Source organism: Mus caroli, unplaced genomic scaffold (assembly GCF_978045245.1).
Source record: "Mus caroli unplaced genomic scaffold, Mus_caroli_1 scaffold_5, whole genome shotgun sequence".
NCBI classification, from domain to species: Eukaryota; Metazoa; Chordata; class Mammalia; order Rodentia; family Muridae; genus Mus; species Mus caroli.
This window is the reverse complement of record NW_028227260.1, coordinates 146,195,780-146,220,578: the sequence shown is the minus strand read 5'-3', so window position 1 is coordinate 146,220,578 and position 24,799 is coordinate 146,195,780. Positions and strand designations below refer to the sequence as shown.

Below are 24,799 nucleotides of genomic sequence, written 5' to 3'. Positions count from 1 at the left end.
TGATTACTGATGGAAATGAACAAAGAATGCTAACAATGCCTTGGTTAGTGGGTTTATTATTTCCCCATCCTCACACTTAGTCTTTTGTCTTGCTATATGGCCACAGTTTTTACAAATCAGTCTTTTATTTCAAATAGCTACCTACAAAAACATTAGCTTAAGAAAGCATAAATTTGGACATTGCTTGTACCGATTGGTGACACATTCTGACATCTTTCCAATTGCAGCGACACAGCATGAAGCATTGTGACGGACTTTACTCTCCAGTGTTTCCAGCGTGGTGAGCTGCGGAAGTACATAAGGAGAGGCCATCTGAAACACATCTTTGCCTTTATTATGGTCTCTTAAAATGTGATTTGGGGAATATAATTTCATTGCGAGCTTCCTTCGCAAGCAGAAAGCCATAGGATTCCTTTAAAATCAGGTAAGAGATATGTGTAAATTAGAGTGCAAGATGTGGGAAAGCAAATTTAGGCTTTTTTAAGCTAATGTGTGTTGTAGGGCGATATCTGAAGGGTTTTGTTTGTCTGTTTTCCTTTTCTTCAGAACCAAAGGAGGACCAAAACCTTGTTGCTGCGTAAAGGTAAGAATCTCGACCCTGTAAGAATGTCGCCTCTGCTTAGACGGCTAATGGGTTAATTTGAGCTCAAATACACACCCTCTTCCTCCCTCCCTTCCTCCCTCCCTCCCTTTCTCCCCCCTCTGTGTATGTGTGTATGTGTGTGTGTGTGCATGAGAGAGAGAGAGGGAGAGGGAGAGGGAGAGAGAGTGTGTGTGTGTAAGAGAGAGACAGACAGAGAAAGAGAGAGAGAGAGAGAGAGAGAGAGAGAGAGAGAGAGAGAGAGAGAGAGAAGACAAATCACAAAGGGATTTTTGTTCAGCCATACTGAGGGACAGTACCTACAGGGAAAAAACTGGACTCTGATCGGTGATCGTGATCGGCATGCTCACTGAAATAGTCAGGAGAGATCTGGCATGGTCAGACAAAAACTTCATGCTCTCATTCAAGAGGAACCTAGATTTAGAAAACAGCAACAACAAAACAAAACCCATGAAAACTACAGAAGGGGTAAGAGGACCTGTGGGAGGGCACAAGGCCATAAGAGAGGATTGCTGGAGGGTGCCCAAAGCACATCATATACATGCTGTGCTTTATAAACAAAAGAAAGAAAGAGCCAGGATATGTTTGATAGAAGCAAGGTATGGTGAGGTGGAAGGGGATGCCTTTGTGGGGCCTGTGCTGAGGTACCCCTTTCCCCTGAGGGACCAGCCACACAATGGTATAGTATAGAATAGAGTTTATTCAGGGCATAGGGAGGGAAGTTGGGGATGGAGTAGAGATAGAGAAATGTGTACGCGCACACACATAACACACACATACACCAGAGGTGGGGGGGGGAGAGGGAATGCCAGGAAAAAAGGGGGGATGGGGAGAGAGGGGGAAAGGATGAGAGGACAGAGGGAGAGCAAGAGAGAGAGGAGGGGGCAAAGAGCTCCTTTTATAGTGAGTCAGGCAGACCTGACTGTTGCCAGGTAACTGTGTGGCAGAGCCTTGCAGGAATGCTGACAATACATGTAGGAAATATCATAATGAAATCCGTGTATGTGTGTGTGTGCATGCATTCATAGAAGCCAGAGGGCAACCTTGGTTGTCATTCTTAGGAGCATCCACCTCCTTTGAGATAGGTCTGTCACTAGCCAGGGCCTCACCAAGGCTGGGCTTGTTGTCCAGCCAGCTCCATGGTTCTACCTGTCTTAACCTCCCCAGCCCTGGGATTACAAGAATACATTGCCATGCCTGGCTTTTTTAAAAAATGCAAATTCTAGGGATTGATTCAGGTTTTCATATATGTAAGACAATCACTTTACCAACTGAGTATCTCCCCAGCTTCCTGCTGTTTGTTTGTTTACAACCAATAAACATTAATAAAAGAAATTCAACGTCACACGGTCAGAATGCAGACAAACGGCCAGAATGCAGTGCTTCTGACCCAGTTCCTCAGAGCTCTCACTGCCATCAGAATCCTCAGTGAACACAGGCTTTCCTTCCAGCCTTTCTCTCAATATTTCGGTATTGAGCTTCCATCAGCATTGCCCACTGAGCTCTGCCGACGGCATTCCCTTCCTTCTCTGGCCCACTTCTCCAGCCTTCTTCACATTCATATCAGAAACCAGTTTCAAAGGTCTTAGGTCTGTGTGGTCAGGCTTAGTCACTGGAACAATCCATTTTTCTGGGACCAATTTTCCGTATTAATTTTCTCCTTGCTCTGACCCAGTTTCTGACAGAAGCCACTCACATCTTTATTTTGGCTCACATTTTCAGGGGGCTCAGTCTGTGATCCCTCTTCTCTGTGTTTCAGGGCCCACTTCCAGCCTCCTGCCACACTCTGGGGCTAAGTCATCAAGCAGACACTGAAGTGGGACAGCATCTTCAACAGGTTTCTGTAAGAAATGTTGAACTGGGTATGGCAGCATATGCTTGCAATTTTAATTCCTGGGAGGTAGGAGATGAGGAGATCAGAAGTTCAAGGTCAGCATTGACTGTGTAACAAGTTTGAGGCCAGCCTTGGCACATGAGACTATGTCCAGAGATAGAAATGAGAGAAAGAGAGACAGAGACGGAAAGACAGAGAAACACAGAGAGAAAGCAGAAGCAAATTATTTCATGTAAAGAATTTAAAATAATGCCTAGCAAGAGTAAGAATTCATTACTAGGGATGTTGTTTTGATAATATTTTCATTTTCTTTTTAATGTATCATGAATCAGTCTTTCTTATTATTCAAGGACTTTTCTTTCCCTATCTGTACCTTGAATGCTTAAGTTCCCATTCACTTCTTTGTTTATGAGATATTGAATTGGGGCTGGCTTACAGTTTAAGGGGTTTAGTCTATTATCATCATGGCAGGAAGCATGGCAGCATCCAGGCAGGCATGGAGCTGGAGAAGGAGCAGAGAATTCTACACTTGATCTGAAGGCAGCCAGGAGGAGGCTCTCATTCCATACTGGGCAGAGCTTGAGCATAGGAGATCTCAAAACCCACGTATACAGCACTTTCTTCAACAAGGCCACCCCTACTCCAATAAGGCCACACCTCCTAATAGTGCCACTCACTATGGGCAAGCATTGAAACGTATGAGTCTATAGGAGCCATACCTATTCAAATTTCCACATCTCATTATAGGGAAAGCCTTCCATGAAATGTCTGAATAAGATGGAGGCAAGTTAGGGCTAGGGGGCTGTGCCCTCTTACTCTTCTGTTACCCTGGGTGCTTGCATGAACCCTTCTATTGGGGCCCTGTTGTTGAAATGAAGGTGGTCACATGTCTCTTCTCCCAAGAGGGATCATGGAAGAGTTAAGACTGTCATTTCAAGTCAAGTCATGGTTAAAGACTGTAAGTGGGGACTTCCTTGTTTTGCTTGGCTTGAAAACAAAACAAAACTTAAGTCACCAGAAATCAAACGAACAAATGAGAACAAACACGGAGTAGCAGGTCTCTGGATTTTCATATTTTCCATTGCTTTAGTCTCCATCTTACATAAGGGAGACTGCCAAGTCAAACAGTTCTCGAGTGACTCTTTAGCTCTGTCTGGAGCACGGAGGGACAAATTCTTATGAAAAAAAAAAAAGAAAAGAACCAGAAAAATGCATATTCAGTCTCCAACCGCTCTCCTCTGGCAGGAGACTGCATGTGAGTGGATTTTTAAAAAAATCAGGTGCCAGGTAATTATGTCGTCTAGCATAGCGACATAATTATAATTATAATAATTATAAATAATTTATAATTATAATTTTCAATACTGGGAAACATTGGCTCCAGGCTAAGAGCCCAGCTCTCAGGGAAGCATTCAAAGTGCTAGGGCATGTACCCCTGTTCAGCTTTTGGCCTCTTTTCCTGCTCTCTGGGTAGAAACTGTAGCCCAGGAGGTATGAGAGCCCAGGGCGTTTTCATCATCTCTGGTCCGGTCAAAGCACCTCAGTGATTTCCATTCTCTTTTTTTTTTTTTTTAAAGATTTATTTATTGATTATATGTAAGTACACTGTAGCTGTCTTCAGACACTCCAGAAGAGGGCGCCAGATCTCGTTACGGATGGTTGTGAACCACCATGTGGTTGCTGGGATTTGAACTCTGGACCTTCGAAAGAGCAGTCGGGTGCTCTTACCCACTGAGCCATCTCACCAGCCCCGATTTCCATTCTCTTACCTAGGATTGTACCCATTCTCACTGTGAGTTGGCTTGATTTCTCTACTCCTCTGGGTCCTCCGGATGTCTTATCCATACCCTGCAGTCACTTTTATTACACTAGGCTTCAATGAGTCCTTTAGGTCTGTTTTTTTGAGTCAAGATTATTGCCTGTGTGTATGTATGTGCACCATGCATGTGTCTGTAACCCACAAAAGCCTGAAGAGAACACCGGAATCTCCGGAGCTGGAGTACAGACAATTGTGAGCCATCACGTGTGTGCTGGGAACAAAACCCAAGTCCTATGCAAGAGTGGCAAGGACTCTTAACCACTGAGCCATCTCTCCCAGCCCCATTATAATACTTTTTGGGGGAAGGGACAAAGTCTCATGTAGTTTAGGCTGGCCTCCAACTCAACTGAACTACATCCCCAGCCTATGACCAGATAATATTAATCTGTGTACATGCAGTATGATTGGAACAGAGTCCAGAAAGAAGCAAGTAAGAGAGGGAAGAAGCAAGAGAGGGATGCTCTCTTAGTGCTTTCTATTGTGATAAGGCACTATGGCCAAAAGCAACTTGGGGAGGAAAGGGTTTATCTAGTTTACAGCTTACATCATGAAGGGATGTCAGGGCAGGAACCTGGAGGCTGGAACTGAAGCAGAGGCCATGAAGGAACACTGCTTTCTCATACCACGCAGGAGCACTTGCCCACACTCCCAGTGAGCTGGGCCCTCTCAAATCAATCACTAATCAAGAAAATAATCCAGGGACTTGTCTACTGGCAGTCTGGTCGAGGCCTTTTCCCAATTGAGGTCCCCTTTTCCCATATGACTCTAGCTCAGTGACTCACTCTTCCTAAATGCTGCAACTCTTTCATACAGTTCCTCATATTGTGGTGACCCCCCCCCGACCATAAATCTATTGTGTTGCTAATTTTGCCACTGTTATGAATTGTAATGCAAGTCTCTGATATGCAGGATGAGAACAGGGTGAGAACCACCGATCTAGCTTCTGTCAGGAGATGACAAAACCTATGCAGCACAGACCGGATTAGTTTCTCTTCTAAGACAGCACAAAAAGGAGATAGGATATGCAAGAAATGTATTAAAGAGGAAATGCAGGAAGGGATTTGAAAAGACTAGGAGGCCTCTTAGATCTCAGTGAGGGTCTATCTTACAAAGGAGAGAGAGCAAGAAGGAAGTTTAGTGGAAGCAACAGACTAAGTTCAGTCTAAGGAGGGTTTGCTGAGGCCAGTGCAGAGCCCTAGAGCAAAAGCTGTTGGTCAAAGGCCTTTTTCCTTGTTCCCTAGGAATGGGCCTGCCTCAGTGTTCCCCTGTTTTACCCAGTCTCTACCAGGTAGGGAACAGGCTGTAAAGGTATGGTCTCAGCACCAAGGCGTGGTAGATTTTAAAGGCTGCAGGGACCCTGAAGTCCATTTTATTTCCAATAGCAAGAGATCTCAGAGATAAATTGAAGGAGGGAGAGAGGGAGGGAAGAAAAAAAGAAGGAATGACAGAATAAGAAAGGAAGAATGAAGTAATGAACTACAGAAGGTTATCTTTTTAAAAAAAAAAAAAAGATTTACTGTTTATGTGAGTATACCGTTGCTGTCTTCAGACACACCAGAAGAGGGCATCTGATCCTATTACAGAGGGCTGTGAGCCACCATGTGGTTGCTAAGAATTGAACTCGGGACCTTTGGAAGAGCAATCAGTGCTCTTAACCGCTGAGCCATCTCTCTAGTCCCCCAGAACATTATTTTTATTGTTGGTTTATTTGATTTGATTTTTCTAGACAAGGTCTTACTATATAGTCTGGGCTAGCCTGGAACTCACTTTGTAGTGCAGGCTGGCCTAGAACTTGTATTCTTCCTGCCTCAGCCTTCCAAGTGCCTGGATTGCAAGTGTGGGACACCATAGCTGCCAAGCATGGCAGCTTACATAGGCAATCCGGCTGTTTGGATGTAGTGTACAAAGCCGATTTTGGTGACCTGGTTTCATTAACGAATGATTAACCGTGTAACCAGGGTATGCTCATTACTATGTGTCTTATCTTTCACCTCTAAGTTAGGGATATTAGCATCTGCCCCAACCTTCTTACAGGATCCATGTTCCAATGTGAGGGTGGGGGATGCTCTTCACTTAAGCCCATTTGCTACCAAGTGAAGAAATACAGCTTTGGGGCTGTCCTCAACATCAAACCAAAGATATCCAGGATTGTTTCTTGGCTCACTAGAGTTGTGAGTCCTTGTGATGACTGTCATTCACAGAGGTTCTTCTGCCCCCTTTATCAGGGCTTTTCCAAGGGATAGACACTTTCACTGCCTTCCAAGGTCACCACTCATTTCCCTATGCTTTCAGTGTAAGGTGCCTATTAATCAGGAAAGTGGGCATGGTTGCAAACCCGCAGTGCACTTGTCCCTTAAGCCTCCCTGAGTTCTTAAACAAAGGCATGTGTGAGGCTCTCCTGTGAAACTTCCAAAATAGGAACTTATATCCTCACACTTATATCCTGACGTCCCACATCAAAATCTCCAGAGAAGGAACTCGGAACCTGGGATTTTCTTTCTTTCTTTCTTTTCTTTTTTTTTTTTTTTTTTTTTTTTTTTTTTTGTTTTCTCGAGACAGGGTTTCTCTGTATAGCCCTGGCTGTCCTGGAACTCACTCTGTAGACCAGGCTGGCCTCAAACTCAGAAATCCGCCTGCCTCTGCCTCCCGAGTGCTGGGATCAAAGGAGTGTGCCACCACACCTGGTGGGATTTTATTTCATTGTATTTCTTTATTATTATTCTATTGTTGCCCACACAAGGACCTGTTACACAAAGACATTTCCATACAAGTAATTTTTAATCATACTACCTACTTCATAACCTGCTCTTCTCCCATGTCTTTCCTTCCCCCACCATTAATCCTTTGTTCCCCTAAACAGCTCTGCTTTAATTGTCTTGTCATATGTACATATATGATCTTACGTATCTATAGAAAATCTAGAGCCAGTTGTAGTAACATATGCATTTAATCTCAGGACTCAGGAGGCAGAGGCAGGTGGATCTCTGAACTACACATGAGAGAAGACAAGCATCATTTGCTTGCTTATTTATTTATTTATTTATTTTTCTATCTATCTATGTATTTATTTATTTAAAATTGTGTGTATGTATGCGAGTCTACAATGGCATCAGATCCCCTGGAGCTGGAGTTACAGGCAGTTGAGCCACCCACTGTAGGAGCTGGGAACAGAACTTTGGTCCTGTGGAAGAGCACTATGTGCCCTTAACAGCTGAGTTCTCTCCAGCCCACAATATTTATCATTCTGAGACTGACGTAATTTGCTTAATATGATAGCATCCAGTTGCATCCATTTCCCTGCTCAATGTAACTACATTTTTCCCTATGGCTTAAAAAAATTCCTTTGTGCATATACACCACCTTTTTCTTATCCACCCTGCCCCCCACACACACATTAGTGTACTGAGCTGGTTCCATAACTCAGCTACTGTTAATAGCCCTGCAGTGAACACTGATGAGCAAGTATCTATATCACATTTTGGCTTGAAGCCCTTTGCCTAAATATCCAGGGGTGGAAAATCTGTGCCATATGGTAAATCTAGTTTTAGTTTGTTGAGGAATCTCTATGCTGATGCCCAGAGTGGCTGAACTAATAGTTTAGTCCATGCCCAGCAGTGCGCCCACATCTTCAACATTTGTATTTGTTTTCTTAATGACTGAGGGTCCTGGCTGGGGTGAGATGGAATCTCAATATAGTATTAATTTGCATTTTACTGATGACTAATAAGGCTGAGTATGTTTATTGACCATCTTTAATTCACCTTTTGAGAAGCATTGCTCATTTCATTTGTTCATTTATTAATTATTATTATTATTTGTTTTTTTTTTTGAGACAGGGTTTCTCTGTATAGCCCTGGCTGTCCTGGAACTCACTCTGTACACCAGGCTGGCCTCGATCTCAGAAATCTGCCTGCCTCTGCCTCCCGAGTGCTTATTATTTTTAATGTCTTGTTATTTAGTTTTTTGAGTTCTTTGTATATCTGTGTATCCTAGATGTTCTCAGTCAGTGTATATAACTAGCAGTTTTTTTCCCCCATTTTGCAGGCTCTCCATACTCAATTGGGGATTTTATTTTACTTTATTGAGACAGGGTTTCACTATGTAGCTCTGGCTGAACTAGAATTTACTATGTACGTAGACCAAGCTGGCCTCAAGATGATAGAGACGTGTCTGTCTTTGCCTCTCTAGTGTTGTGATTAAAGTTCTATGCCACAACATCTAGTGGAGATTTTATTTTTAAAGATTTGTTTTATCTTTAAGTCTGTGTATGTGTGTATAGGTATGTGCACATGAATGTGGATGTCAACAGAGGCCAGAAGAGGGAGTTGGATCCCCTGGACCTGGAGGTACAGGTGGTTGTGAGCTGCCCAATGCAGTTCTGGGAACCATACCACACGAGGTGTAGCACAAGCTCTTAACCACTGAACCATCTCTCCAGCCCTGAGGACTTTGTATTTAAAAGGTGTCTGATAGTTTAAAAAATATAACCTTTAATCAGAAAATCATCCCAGCCCCTTGAGAGCTGAAGTTACTAAATCTAAATCTAAAATATGCCAGCAAACAACCCCTGGGTTGTAGCCATAGTGCCAAACTCCACGTTATGCTCGATTTTATGGCTTTGTATAGTTTTTCAATCTCCCTCTGCATTATGAAGGGCGTTCAAAAGAGATCCTCAATTAGAAAGACATCAACCATGGATCTGTCCTCCTGGGTGTCCAAATTGTGCTTGCTTCGCTGGGAGAAGAAACTGAGGAAAACTCTCTTTGAAGCATGGCTTGTACTATTATGGCCCTTATTGTATCTTTATTGACATCAGTTGGCCTGGTCCTTGGTTGGTGTCTCCAGACTATCTAGATGACAGTTCCAAAATCCAGTAAGAATCAAGATTAGGGGCTGGAGGGAAGACTCAGAGAGAGCATGGGGTACTGAGTTCAAATCCCCCAAACCCATGTAAAACTCGTGTCTGTAGTCTTTCTCAGTGTTTCTGCTGTGAGAGAGGATACAGACATAAGAGTCCCCTGGAAGCTCTTAGGGATTAACCCAGGGAAAGCAGCAAGGAACAAAGAGTCCCTGTCTCAAACAAGGCCAGAGGCTAGGATTGTCCTGTAACCACACAGGTGCCATAGTATGTTCGTGTACACACTCACACAATACACACAAATATATGCACACACACATACACACACACAAAGAGGGGGAGAAGGATAATAAAGTTTATTGGATATATAGAAAAATAGTCCTTTAGTGCAGACATTTTGATTGGACCAGTTCTTGTGAAATTAAAGAAGAGAGGTCAATGTTTCGGCATACACACACCCTACCCAAGTGTGTGTGTGTGTGTGTGTGTGTGTGTACTCATGCTTGCTTGGAGATCAGAGGAAAAGTTATGAGAATTAGTGCTCTCCTTCTACCACGTGGGTCCCAGGGACTGAACTCAAATCATTAGGCTTGGCGACAAGCACCTTCATCAGATAAGCCTGCCATATTGCTGGCCCAGAGGTCAGGTTGGTCCTTTTGTTTGCCATATTGTTAGGTCCTTGACTCACAGTGAGAATGTAATAAGTGCCTACTGACAGTGAGCATGTAACTCAGTTAAGTGTACCTTCCATGACAAGGCAACATAGGCAGCCAGCTTATGAGCTTTGCTCTTTCGCTGGGGTTAGCCACTTGGATCACCTGGAAATGACTCTTTTTCCACTGATGTGCCATGTTTGTTTGTTCTTTCCTCTCTACCCCAGGCTCACTGTTGCTTTGCAATCGACTTTAATGTGAGTGGCATTACTGCTCTAACTGAGCCATCTCCCCAACTCCTTAAATTATTTGCCTTTTTCTCATCAGAGTTGGGGTAAAATAACAAATCTGCCATTTCCTTAATAAAAATATTTGATTTTCAGCAGCTTAATATTCATACTGATATTAATTCTAATATTATTGACAGTCATCCTCCATCAGCCATTGTAACTATAGTTATAACTATTTTCTCATTGCTTATTAGCTGTCTTTTGACTTTAAAATTTTTAAAACTTTTAGGGCTGGTGAAATGGCTCAGCGGTTAAGCGTACTGACTGCTCTTCCAGAGGACCTGAGTTCAATTCCCAGCAACCACATGGTGGCTCACAACCATCTGTAATAGGATCAGATGCCCTCTTCTGGTGTGTCTGAAGACAGCTACAGTGTACTCATACAAATAGAATAAATAAAAAAAAAACTTTTTTAAAGAACATCTTAGTCATATTTAATGTGTATGAGAGTTTTGCCTCCATGGATGTCTGTGCACCATATACACCTGCTGCTCATGGAGGACTGAAGAGGGGCTCAGATCCCTGGAACTGGAGTTACAGATGTCTGTTAGCTGCCATGTGGGTGCTGGGAACTGAACCTTGATCTTCTGCATGAAGAACGAACGGCAAGTGTTCTTAACTATTAAGCCATTTCTCCATACACCCCACCCCCTGTACATTTTGTCTAAGTTTATTTTGTGTCATGGCACTTGTGTGAAGGTCAGAGGACAACTTTCAGAGAAGTCAGTTCCTCCCTTTCATCTTGTGGGCCCTGGGGACAGAACTCATGTCATCCAGCTTGACAGCAAACCCCTTGATCTTCTGAGTCACCTCGCTGGCCCATACTTGGACATTTTATAATGTTTTCTACCCCTGGAAATTTTAATTATCCACATTAACAATTCTGTTTTCTTCCTCTTGTGACTTTTCAGTTTCTTGTGCTATTTAGAGGGCTGGGGTCCCTGATCGGCACACGAATATTTTCCCCCAAATTTCCTTCTAGAAATTTGCTTTGCTTTACTGTTGCATCCTTATCTGACAGTGGCTACATCAATGGCAAGTCTTTTGTTTTCCACACAACGGCTATTATTCTACCAGCATTTATGAAACAAGCCCTTAGGGAATCGAAGTGACACCTTTATTATACACTGTACCCAGTTCCCACGAAGTCAATTTCTTTCCACTGTGTCCCACTGTCTGTTCCTGTGCCAAGACCCTATCTTTCTAATGAGACTACCTTTATCATGACTTTCAATGTCTATCAAGGTAAGACTAGTGTGCTGTTACTGGCCTTGTTTACCAGAGCCTTGCTGGCAATAATCAGAGCTGTTGGACTATTGCTCTTTAAACAAATCTACAGAGAATTGCAACCTTCAGTTCCCCACACATTCTACTATCTAACATCTCTCTCAGCTCAGGAAGACAGTTCCGGTTCCACCTGGCTATCCCTGGGAACCTCTTATCTAGGCTCACCTTGGCAGGCCGATAACACAGTGCTTCAGCAGGTGGCTGGAGGGATGGAGAAGAGGGCTTGAGGAGGAAGAGGGGGAGAGAGAAGGGTGAAGGGCCTTTCTTTGGAATCCCTCAGTAGAGGACTGTGCTGGCTCCTCACTGTGCTGCCTATAACTACTGTATCTCTCAGGTAGGTGAGACTGGAAAGGACACTAGAAGAGAGAAGAAAACTCCGGCTTGCTTGCTTGCCCTGAGTTAGGAATAGTCTCATTCATTCTTAGCAAGGTTTTAAGTGACATGGAAGGATAATTAAGACTGCTTGTCAGTCAGTCTGTCATGGTGAAATGTCCCCCATAGGTCTGTGTGGTGGGGACTTGACCCCCAGTGATGCTATTTTAGGAGGTTCTTGAAACTTTAGGACGTGTGTTCTAGCTAGAGAAAGCATGCCCCTGGGATGGACATTTAGTATTGTTCCTGGTCCCTATCTGTCTGCCACAAGATGCATACGCTCCACTGCTACCCGCTCCCTCCCTGCTCCATGATGGTTTGCCCGATAACCCAAGCATGGCCCGTGCACCCATGATCTGAACCCTCTAAAACCCTGAGCCAAAATCAACCCTTCTGCCCTTGAATTGTTCTGTCGAACATCTTTGGCCACAGTGATGAAAACTATTAAATAAAGGATACAGAGCACCAGTAACAAGATCCCTTGGCAAGTACGAGGATGCGTGGGGAGCCAGAAAAGGGCAAGCCAACCAGACAGCATCCTGGGGCACTTGTCTGGGCAGGATGCCAGGTTGTCAGGGAGTAACTGAACACCACAACAGCTACTTCAGTTTCCTATGTAGACTCCTAACAGAATTAGAGAAACGTACTTAGTTCCACTCTCACTGAAGGCCAGCCTACCTGGAGTACAAGGTCAGACTCCATCTTCAGTGGCTTGGTGCTCACTTCCTCTGTGGGTCCCAGGGTTTGAATTGAGGTCATCAGGCTTGGCAAAAAGTCCCTTTACTTACTGAGCAATCTCATTGTCCCAAATTTTATTTTAAAAAGAGAAGTATTCTATGGTAGTGAGCCAGGAATAAAGGCTAGGAATACAGTACAAGTGAGCTAGCCAGAGGAAGACAGAGCAGAGGTCATATGGAGCATGGCGCTGGAGTGAGTATTAGTGGGCCCTCTAATCTAGATGAAGTCTCTACAGATATAGGAAAGTATGCTCTGACTTCTGGTGGCTGTGGGGAATCTGAAGGAAAGAAGTGGAACGAGCTGTGGTCTGGCTATGTCAGGGTTGTCTGACAACCAACCTGGAAAAGGCAGCTTGCTGTTCAGAGGATGGCAGGAAGAAAAGATACAGGACCCGCAGAACAGGTGCAGGAAGCTAGTCCTCTATCTAAAGGCTGAGACCCAGAACAATGCATTGTCTTTCATAGACCACTCTTCCGTGATGGTTAATCTCAATTGTCAACTTGATGGAAGTGAATCTCTGGACATGCCAGAATTTGTTTAGGTTGAAAGTGGGCAGCACCATTCCCTAGGCTTAAGTCCTGGACTGCATAAAAAGGAGAAAACCAGACAAGTACTAGCATTTATGATTCTCTTTTCCCTGACTGTAGGTACATGACCCACTGCTGTGGTCTCCTATTTCCATGCCTGCCTCACGGTGATAGACTGTACCCTCAAACAGAGTCAAAATAGGCCCCTCCTTCCCAAAGGTGCATTTGTCAGGCTATTTTTATCACAGCAACAGAAAGGTAACTAATGCAATTGCCTTTTGTAGACAATGAGGGATGGAGGAGAAAGAACACTCAAGAGCCCAAACGCTAGAAAGACGACTAGGTAGGCTTTCCTATCTCTGGTTAGAAAGAGTCATTCTTCAAAAAGTGTTGAGAGCAACAGCCCTGTGCAAGGACCACAGCAGAATATCTCCAGACTTGACTGGCCTGTTCTGTGACTGCCCTTTGCTCCTCCAGACCCATGTCACCCTGCTTCAACTGCTCTATGTTGGGCTCCAATCGACTCCGTCATAGAGTTCCTGTGCCCTCTACCCTCCAGGTGATTCTGGCCAACTCTAGGAGCCAGGAGGCTGGGAGGAAAGAGGTAAGCATATGTATTTCCCGCAAATGCCTCCTTGAGGGCTAGCCAGCTACAGCTTTGAGCCAGAAGCCACAAGTCTTGTCAAGAGGCCCTCTTCACAGGTTTCTCTCTCTCTCTCTCTCAAGTTTCCAGTAATTGCTTCCTTCTTCTACCCCTTCTGGCCTGTGGTTTCCATACACCCTGATCTGCCTTCATAAATAGTCTCTTTATTAAACTCATCTCATTTTACCCAACCAAATGTACCATCTGTTTCGTGCCTGGAATGATACAGATGGCTTGTCTGACAAGACCTATTGATGGCAAGCCCAAGTACCCTTTATTGTGCTAGGCAGAGGTAGGGCAGCCTGAAGATAACTGCAAGAATTACTGCCTAGAATGAAGCCAGAAATGTGAGCTCCTTGACAGTGGGTCCTTCTTTTTTTTTTTTTTATAAATATTTTTTTTATTACGTATTTTCCTCAATTACATTTCCAATGCTATCCCAAAAGTCCCCCATACCCTCCCCCCACTCCCCTACCCACCCATTCCCACTTTTTGGCCCTGGCGTTCCCCTGTACTGGGGCATATAAAGTTTGCATGTCCAATGGGCCTCTCTTTCCAGTGATGACCGACTAGGCCATCTTTTGATACATATGCAGCTAGAGTCAAGAGCTCCGGGGTACTGGTTAGTTCATAATGTTGTTGCACCTACAGGGTTGCAGATCTCTTTAGCTCCTTGGATACTTTCTCCTATCCAAGCTTTCTCTTGGATAGCTCCTCCATTGTAGGGGGCCCTGTGATCCATCCAATAGCTGACTGTGAGCATCCACTTATGTGTTTGCTAGGCCCTGGCCTAGTCTCACAAGAGACGGCTATATCAGGGTCCTTTCAGCAAACGCTTGCTAGTGTATGCAATGGTGTCATCGTTTGGAGGCTAATTATGGGATGGATCCCTGGATATGGCAGTCTCTAGATGGTCCATCCTTTTGTCTCAGCTCCAAACTTTGTCTCTGTAACTCCTTCCATGGGTGATTGTTTCCAATTCTAAGAAGGGGCAAAGTGTCCACACTTTGGTCTTCGTTCTTCTTCAGTTTCATATGTTTTGCAAATTGTATCTTATATCTCAGGCATACTAAGTTTCTGGGCTAATATCCACTTATCAGTGAGTACATATCATTTGAGTTCTTTTGTGATTGTGTTACCTCACTCAGGATGATGCCCTCCAGGTCCATCCATTTGCCTAGGAATTTCATAAATTCATTCCTTTTAATAGATGAGTAGTACTCCATTGTATAAATGTACCACATTTTTTGTATCCATTCCTCTATTGAGGGGCATCTGGGTTCTTTCCAGCTTCTGGCTATTGTAAATAAGGCTGCTATGAACATAGTGGAGCATGTGTCCTTCTTACCAGTTGGGACATCTTCTGGATATATGCCCAGGAGAGGTATTGCGGGATCCTCCGGTAGTACTATGTCCAATTTTCTAAGGAACCGCCAGACTGATTTCCAGAGTGGTTGTACAAGCTTGCAATCGACAGTGGGTCCTTCTTAAGAACAGGTTTGCTGCCATCCTTCATTCTGGATCACCATTCTGCCTTAAAAGGGGTCCCCTTTCTCAGACCATGAGATTGCTCTGTGAGTGTTTTTCTACTCCCATAAATGCAGTCAGTGAGTGCCGGAGGAGAAATTAGATGCCAACATTCTCCAAGAAAAGAGGCAGAGGCAGATTGAAAAGAGAATGGAGGCTAGGCTCTAGAGGCTTCCACTTTTGCTCAAGGCTGACGTTCTAGGCCTGGAAGAGGTGAGGAGTCCAGCCAAAGCAGCTGTTCTCAAGTTTCCTAAGGCTGAGGCCCTTTAACACACTTCCTCATGGTGTGACCCCAACCATGACATTATTTTGTTGTAACTTCCTAACTGTAATTTTGCTACTGTTCCTCCAGACCCATGTCACTCTGCTTGAACTACTCTGTGCTGGGCCTTAATTGTCTCTCTCGTAGAGTTCCTGTGCCCTGTGCAGGATATCTGATATATGACTCCTATGAAAAGATCATTCAACCTCTGAAGGGGTCACAACCCACAGGGTGAGAACCTTGGAGCTAAAGAGAAATAGAAAAACAAGTGTTCCCATCACTCTGCCAGAGGGCACTTACTGCCTATCAATGGGCAGGTTTAGCCCAGTTACCCACAAGTTGTGTGGATAGGAATATGTTAGTAGAAGATATTGGGGATATCATAGAGCATATTATCATGTTTTGAAAGCCAAGGTGCATCATGATCTCTACTATATCCACCTACATAAAACCCAACAAAGACTAGAAGTTACATGAGGAGTTCAGTAGTTAAGGGCCCATTTATTGTTCTAGCAGAGTACCAGGGTTCAATTCCCAGAACCAACATGGTGGCTCCAGTTCCAAAGGATCTGATACCTTCTTCTGGCCTTATTGGACAGGTGCATATGGACATGGTACATAAACATGCATTCAGGCAAACACTCATGCAGGGAAAGCAAACATAAATAAGTCCCTTTTTTAAAAAAAAGAACATACATGAAATTATTGCTGTGACATTGAAGTGAGAAATAATTTTCAAAAACATTGTTATTTGAATGAGATGGATCTTATGAATGAATGTGGAGGGAAACATAACACAACTTTGTCTACAAAATATGTTTTTAGCTCCATCCTCTCCATCCTCTTTGTGGTAAGGGGTGAATGTTTTTTTTTTTCCAGCCTAGTCCAGTTCCAGTTTTACAAAGTAAGATTCTGAACTATTTTTTCAAAGATTTATTTATTTATTTTATGTATATGAGTACACTGTAGCTGTGCTGTACAGATGGTTGTGAGCTATCATGTGGTTGCTGGGAATTTTGAATTCAGGACCTCTGCTTGCTTCACTTGCTCACTCTAGCCTAAAGATTTATTTATTATTATATGTAAGTACACTGTACCTGTCTTCAGATGCAGCAGAAGAGGGTGTCAGATACCATTACAGATGGTTGTGAGCCACTATGTGGTTGCTGGGATTTGAACTCAGGACCTTTGGAAGAGCAGTCAGTGCTCTTAACTGCTGAGCCATCTCTCCAGCCCAAGATTCTGAACTATTAAGTGAATCATTCAATGTGGATCCAGAAGAGAGAGACAAAGACATAGACATAGAGAAACTTCAATTATTTCAACATTCTAAAAAAAGTAAGAAATGGGCCCAGTGAGATGGGATAATTGTAATTCCTCCCTCTTGTGGACCCCTCAGCCTGGCTCCTAGCCCATCACCCTTCCTAAGTGTTAGCTCCCAGTAACTAGGAATACATTATACCTGAAACCATGGCCACACCTGGCAGGATTCTAGAAGAATTCTCAACCAGGCAACATATAGCCACCACACCCTCCTAAGGACCAGAGAGGACAGTGGAAAGAAAGAGCAAAAAACACTCACCCAGTAAAGACAAGAGCAGGTATTAACACCTAGAGTTACAATTATGCCACACCCAGATGCCTATATGCCAGCATAAAAACTTTATTGATAACAGCCAGGATAATATGTCTCCACTAGAGCCCAGCAACTCTACCACAACAGGCCCTGGGAAATGCAACACAGTTGAAGTACAAGACAAGAGCCTTAAAATAGCCTTTATGGATATGATAGAAGTCCTTAAAGAGGAAATGAAGAAAACCCTTAAAGAAATCTATGAAAACAAACAAGCAATCGGAAATGGATAAAACAGCTCTAAAAAAGAAACTTTGAATTTAAACATTGCAGGTCCTTAAAGAAGAAAACTTCTTAAAGGGAAAATTCAACAAGACAACATTGAAGTTCTTAACATCTATGCCCCAAACAGAAGGGCACCCAAATTCATAAAGGAAACAAAACTACAGCTCAAATCACATACTGATGCTCACACACGGACAGTGGGAGACTTCAGTACTCCACTCTTGACAATAAACAGGTCATACAGACAAAAATAAATAAATAAATAAAACAAAACCCCAGGAGAAATGCTAATTGACGTCATAAACCAAATGGACCCAAAAGATGTTTCCAGACCATTTCACCCAAACACTGTAGTCTTCTCAGCACCTCATAGAACTTTCCCCCAAACTGACCACATTCTCAGACACAAAGCATGTCTCAATAGATACAAGAAAATTGAAACAACACCTTGCATACTATCAGACCATCACAGATTAAACTAGATATGTACAACAACAGGAACAACAGAAAACTTACAAACTCATGGAAACTGAAAAACTCTTTACTGATTAAAAAAAATGGGTCAAGACTGAAATTAAGAAAGAAATGAAAGACTTTCTAGAATTCAATGAAAGTGAATATATAGTATACCCAAAGCTATGGGACACAATGAAAAGGAGTCTAAAAGGCAAGTTTATAGCACTAAGTACCTACATAAAAAATTGGAGGGGCTGGTGAGATGGCTTAGTGAGTGAGAGCACCGATTGTTCTTCCAAAGATCCTGAGTTCAAATCCCAGCAACCACATGGTGGCTCACAACCATCCGTAATGAGATCTGATGCCCTCTTCTGGGGTGTCTGAAGACAGCTACAGTGTATTTACATATAGTAAATAAATAAATGAAAAAAAACTTTAAAAAATTGGAGAGACCTTACACTTAGAACATAAAGAAGAAATCACACCCAACAGGAGTAGACTGCAGGGAATGGTCAAGCTAAGACTGAAATCAATAAGATAGAAACAAACAAACAAAAACAACACAAAGAATCAATAAAACCAAGAGTTGGTTCTTTGAGAGAATCAGTAAGCTTGACAAATCCTTATCCAAGTTAATTAAAACATAAAGAGAGAAGATCCAAATGAACAAAATTAAAGATAAAAAGGGAGACATAAAACAAACATCAAGAAAATACAGAGAATCATAAGATCATACTTTAAAAACCTGCATTCTACCAATTTAGGAAATCTAAATGAAATGAATAAATTTCTTGATACATACTGCCTACCAATGTTAAGATCAAATAAGCAATTTAAACAGACCCATAAGCCCCAGTGAAATAGAAGCAGTAATTAAAAATCTACTGACCCAAACAGCTCACAGATAGATGTTTTTAGCACAGCATTTTACCAGACTTTTAAAGACCCTAACCCTAACCCATAGCCCTAACAGCTATACTCCTCAAATTATTCCACAACATAGAAACAAAAGGAACACTGCCCAATTTTTCTTATGAGGTCACAGTTACCCTGATACTCAAACCACATAAAGACCCAACCAAAAAAAAAAAAAAAGGAAAGAATTACAGACCAATATCCTCTATGAACATAGATGCAAAAATCTCAATAAAATACTTACAAACTGAATCCAAGAACACATTTAAAAAAAAACCCGTCTACCATGATTAAGTAAGCTTCATCCTAGGGATTCAGGGATGGTTAACATACATAAATTGATAAACGTGATCCACTATATAGACATACTGAAAGACAAAAACCACATGACCATCTCATTAGATACAGAAAAGGTCTTTGAGAAAAATTCAACATCCCTTCATAATAAAAGTACCAGAGAGATCAGGGATGCAAGGGACATACCTCAACATAGTATAAAGATAGTTTACAGCAAGCCCATAGCCATCAACTTAAATGGAAAGAAACGCGAAACAATTCCACTAAAATCAGGAACAAGAAATGGCTGTCCACTCTCTCCACATGTATTCAATATGGTACTTGAGGTCTTATCTAGAGCAATAAGACAACTGAAGGAGATCAAGGGGATACCAATTGGACAGGAAGAAGTCAAAATATCTTTATTTGCAGATGATATGACAGTACACATAAATGGCCTAAAACTTTCACTGGGGAACTCTACAGCCAATAAAGCAAAGTAGACCTCCTATATGCAAGTGACAAATGGGCTGATAAAGGAAGGGAGACAACACCCTTCACAGCAGCCATAAATAATACAAAAGATCTTGGGGTAACTCTAACCAAGCAAGTAAAAGACTTGTGTGATTAAAAACTTTGAGACAGGGTTGGAGAGATGGCTAAGCAGTTAAGAGCACTGACTGCTCTTCCAGAGGTCATGGGTTCAAATCCCAGCAACCACATGGTGGCTCACAACCACCTGTAATGAGATCTGATGCCTTCTTCTGGGGTGTCTGAAGACAGCAACAGTGTACTCACATACATAAAACAAATAAATTTTTTAAAAAAAATCTTTAAGACATTAAAGTAAGAAATTAAATAAGATGGAAATATTGCCCGTGTTCATGGATTGGTAGGATTAGCAGTAAAAATGGCCATCTTACCAAAAGCAATTTATTTATTTAATGTGATCCCCTTCAAAATTCTAACACAATTTTTTCACAGATCTTGAAAGGGCACTTTTCAGTGGATGTATGAAAAAAAAAACTATATAGCCAAAACAATCCTGTACAATAAAAGAACTGCTGAAGGTATCACCATCCCCCACCTCAAATTGTACTATAGAGCTATAAGGATAACAACAACAACAACAACAGCATTGTATTGGCACAAAAACCAATATGTTAAGCAATGGAATTGAATTGAAGACCCAAACATAAATCCACACACATATGGACACCGGATTTTTTTTTTAGAAGCCAGAAATACGCAGCATTTCTGGAAAAAAGAAAGCATCTTCAATGGTGCTGGTCAAACTGAATGTCTGCATGTAGAAGATAGCAAATAGATCCATACATAGGCTTCGAACTCAAGACCAACTGGATTAAAGAGCTCAACATACCAGATCCACTGGACCTGATAGAAAAGAAAGTGGGGAATAGTCTTGAACACATTGACACAAGAAACAACTTTCTGAACAGAACACTGTTAGCCCAGGCACTAAGATTGACAATTAACAAACAGGAGTTAATGAAACTGAACACCTTCTGCATGGCCAAGGGCATAGATTTTTCTGACAAAGCAGCAGCCTGCAGAATGGGAAAGGATTGTTTTTTAACCAACTACATATCTACTAGAGGCCTAATTTCTCAAATATATCAAGAACGCAAAAAGCTAGATATCAGTTAAGCAAATAATCCAACTTAAAATGGGGGTATAGATTTAAATAGGGAATTCTCAATAGAGGACACGCAAATGGCTGAGAAGCACCTAAAGAAATGTTCAATACCCTTAGTCATCAGGGAAATGCAAATCAAAACTCCTTTGACTTCATCTTACACCTGTCAGAATGGCCAAGATCAATAAAACAAATAGCAGCTCATGCAGGTGAGAATGTGTAGTAAGAGGCATATCCATCCATTGCTGATGGGACTGTAAACTTGTACGGTTACTATGGAAAGCAGTGTGGTAGTTCCCTAGGAAGCTGGGAATTGATTTTCCTCAAGGTCCACCTTGGGCGTATACCCAAAGCATGCTTCATCCTACCATAGAGACACTTGATCAACTAACTATGTTCAGTGCTGCTCTATTCATCATAGCCAGAAACTGGAAACAAGCTAGATGGCCCTCCACAGAAGAATAGATAGAAAAAATGTGGTTCATTTACACAATGTAATTTGCAGGTAAATGGATAACACTAGAAAAAAAAAACATTCTGAGTGAGGTAACCCAAATGCAGAAAGATAAATATGGTATGTATTCACGTATATGTGGATATTAGCTTGTTAAGGTAATGATAAGCAAGACAAACTGAACCACAAAGGTTAGGTATAGAGTAAAGGATCTGGGGAGGGGGGCAGATATATCTCCCTAGGAAAGGGAATAGAATAGTTTTGAGTGGACTAGCAGGGAGGGGACTGAAATGGGAGGATCAGGTGAGAGGGAAACAAGGGAGGCAATACAAGGAGAGACAGCTAAAATGAAGGCTCATTTGACAGGTACTATGGAAATATAGTACAGTGGAAACTTCCTAAAAAGTAAAATTATATATAAAGGAGTTCTAAAGGAAATCAGCAAATAATGGGGAAGACAGAGACCCAACTGGACTTGTCACCGAGTGAAGCTTCCAGTACTGGAAATGGGTTACATCTAATTGAGTTGGGCAAAGGTGCCCCATGGGAATCCACAAACAACTCAGGCTGTTGCCCAGACTATAGGTTTCTCTCAACAAACTGACAGCAGGGAGGGCCCCATTGCTGAAGACAACACCTAAACAACTCAATAAACACAGAGAAGTTCAGCTGGTGCCTACCTAGAGCCTTCACTCCTATGTTCTAGTGTTCTTGGTACTCTGCTTGATACCAAAGGAGGAATGTAAACACCAACCCAGCCACAAACCCTTTATATACAATGGTCCCCTGCCTGCAAGCACATGCTAGTGCAACAGTGGCCCAAAGCTTGTGGGAACAACCAACCACTATCTGCTTTGACTTAAGGCCCACTGCATGAGATGGGACCCATACCTGACACTGCTTGAGTAGACAAAAACCTAATACTAGATAGCCCAGGGACCTAGGGGAAAAACTAAATATTCCTCTTCTATTAAAGGAACATCGCAATAAAATGACGATGACATTCTGCTATAGTCATAGATCAGTGCCTTTCTCAGCCATCATCAGAGAACCTAACCCCTGTAGCAGATTGGAACAGATACAGAGACCCACAGCCAGACATTACACAGAGAGTGAGAGACCGTGAAACACTCTGCCCTAAACAGGATGCTTCCATCAAATCCTTCCCCTCAGGGCTCAGAGAACCAAGTGCAAGAGGAGGCTGGAAAGGGTGTAAGTGCCAGAGAAATGGAAGACACCAAGGAAACAAGGCCCTCTAAATCAACAGGATCAAAGCTCATATGAACTCTCAGAGACTGTGACAGCACACATAGGGTCTGCACCAGATGGAATCCTAGAGATGAAAAAAAAAAGTGGATACATGCTCCCATTCCTAAAACAGAAGCTATCGCCCATTTATAACCACTTGCAAATAAAAATTTAGTTTCCTCTGAGGGAATCTCACTGGGAAAACAAACCACTCTTAAGGGTAGACTGGGTGGCCAGCAGTAGTGGCGTCATTGGAGGGTCCTTGTCTTTCTTTTTGTAATTCTTCCTCTTCCTCTCCCTCTCCCTCTCCCTCTCCCTCTCCTACAGTTTCTTTGAATATATATTATGGCTTCTGGTTTTCTTGTTTTATGGGATTTCTGAATGAATGAACAAGCTGCAGCCATATCTGTTCCTTGTGCCTTCTCCTGGGATCTTTTCCTTCTGTTTGTTTTCTCCTATTCTGATGTGTTTGTTTTTGTTTTATCTTATTATTTTTATTATATTATTATCCATTAGAAGCCTGTTTGCTTTCTAATGAGACAGAAATGGGGTGGATCTGGATGGAGGGGAGGGGGGAGGAACTGGGAGGAGTAGAGGGATGGGAAATTGTAATCAGGATATATTATATTTAAAAAACGATTTTCAACAAAAAAACGTTTGATTTAAAAAATAAAATATAAGGAGGGAGAGATGGCTCAGCGGTTACAAGCACTGAATTCTTTTTCAAGAGGGCCTGGCTTGAATTCCCAGCACCCACATGGCAGCTTACAATCATCTGTTAACTTTGCTTCCAAGGGGTCTGACATCGTCTTCTGTCCTCAGAGGGCAACAGACCTGTACCTGGTGTGCAGCCATACATGTAGGCAAAACACTCCAAAAATTAAGATAAATAAAATAAAATAAAGTGTGTCAACAAATATAGAAGCTATAAAGAAACAGATGAAAAGTTTAGATGGAGGGGTCCCCAAATCTAAAACTCACTTAGAGTGGAAGAGACAGGAAACAGAATACTACCCACCCTCCGACAGAAGAAAAGTGGTCTGAAAAAACACACAAATAGATGAGACCTTAGGGACGCTAACAGAAACTCTAGCGTTGATATCTCTGGTGTCCCCGAAGATAACGGTAAGACCAAAGTAGAATCTGAAAAAGTAATGGCTGAAAGTGTCCACATTTGGCAAAGTAAGTGTCAACTGATCTAACAGAGTGATTGACCAGGAAACAGGATAAACCCCCAAAAGATGAAATTAAACCATACACACGATCAACCTTTGAAAATGAAGGACAGTGAGAAAAAAATCTCAAAAGCAGGAAGGAGTGACATGGCAGGACTGCAGAGACGATGCTGCAGAGCAGCCTTGCTCAAAGAACAGACTAGAAAGAGGCGGGACCTGCACTTTTCAGGGTATGAAAGAACTGTCAATCTAGACTCCTGTATGCAGTGAAAATAGCCGTTAGAAAGAAGAGGAAATGCGGACACTCTCAGATGCCAGAAAACAAAGAGAAATTGTTTCCAGCAAGCTTCCTAAATAAAGGACAGCGGGAGGCCATGCAACAGAAGGGATAAGAAAAGAACTCTTGGAACAGACAGAAGGGAAAGAGATTGCAGTAGGGAAAGTTATGAGCAGCTGCAACTTTCCCTCTTTTGGATCGTAGACATTTTGCTGGCTGCTAAAGCAGAAAGTGTAGACTGTTTAGACCAGTGTCCCGTACCTCTAGAGGAAATAGCCCAGAAAATTTAATTACAAATGAGGGCGAGTGAGTATTATAAATAGGCATAAAATTTCTGCCCATCATTCAAAATGGTGAGAAGATGGTTATGGTGGTGTAATTCTGTGTATATGATATAATTCTGGGCCAGAAGATGTAGAGGCTTGCTAGTAAGTCTTATTGCCCGAGTTTGATCCCCAGGACCAGTATGCTGGAGGAAAGGACGCACCCTCCACTCACATGGTAAAAGATGAAGGCATGCATGGCCACCCTCAATACATAAATAAAATGTAATGATATAATGCAATTCCTGGAGAAACCAATAAGAAAGAAAATACAAACAAATACATACATGGAAAAGTACTATAAATAAACCAATATAGAATTATAAGAAATGTTCAAGAAAATCCAGGACAGAAAAAAAAAAGGAAGGAAAGAAAGAAAGAAAGAAAGAAAGAAAGAAAGAAAGAAAGAAAGAAAGAAAGAAAGAAAACAAGAAATCAAACAGCAGATTTAATTACCTTAAGCAGAGGCTGTCCACCAATTGCAAGCAGAGAATATTTAAAAAGCACAACCCAGTGATATTGTATATGTAAGAAACTAACTTTAAATGTAATGATAAAAGTTGAGTGAGGAGCTAGAGAAATGACTCAGTGGCCAAAAGCAAATACTGCTCCTGGAGAGGACCCAAATTCAGTTCCCCGTACCCCTCTCAGTAGCTCCAGTTCTCGAGGGATACTAACACACCTGCACCCATATGAATGCACCCACACAGACATAAGGCTTTTTTTTTTTTTTTAAGAAAAAGCCCATT

General features: G+C 42.2%; 2 long non-coding RNA genes across 3 annotated transcripts in view; one reads left to right on the top strand and one right to left on the bottom strand.

The window, feature by feature from the left end:
* The window catches only part of LOC147004844 (uncharacterized), a 233,769-nt gene that overhangs the window by 116,383 nt on the left and 92,587 nt on the right, over positions 1-24,799 (bottom strand). The window lies entirely within an intron of this gene.
* LOC115030095 (uncharacterized) lies at positions 234-10,441 on the top strand. 2 transcript variants are annotated; one of them, XR_015047111.1, is made up of 4 exons: positions 234-424; positions 547-583; positions 2,361-2,463; positions 10,285-10,441. It is a non-coding gene; the product is annotated as an uncharacterized LOC115030095 (long non-coding RNA). The 2 variants fall into 2 exon arrangements; XR_003835722.2 differs by lacking the exon at positions 10,285-10,441 and having other exon boundaries at positions 2,361-2,649.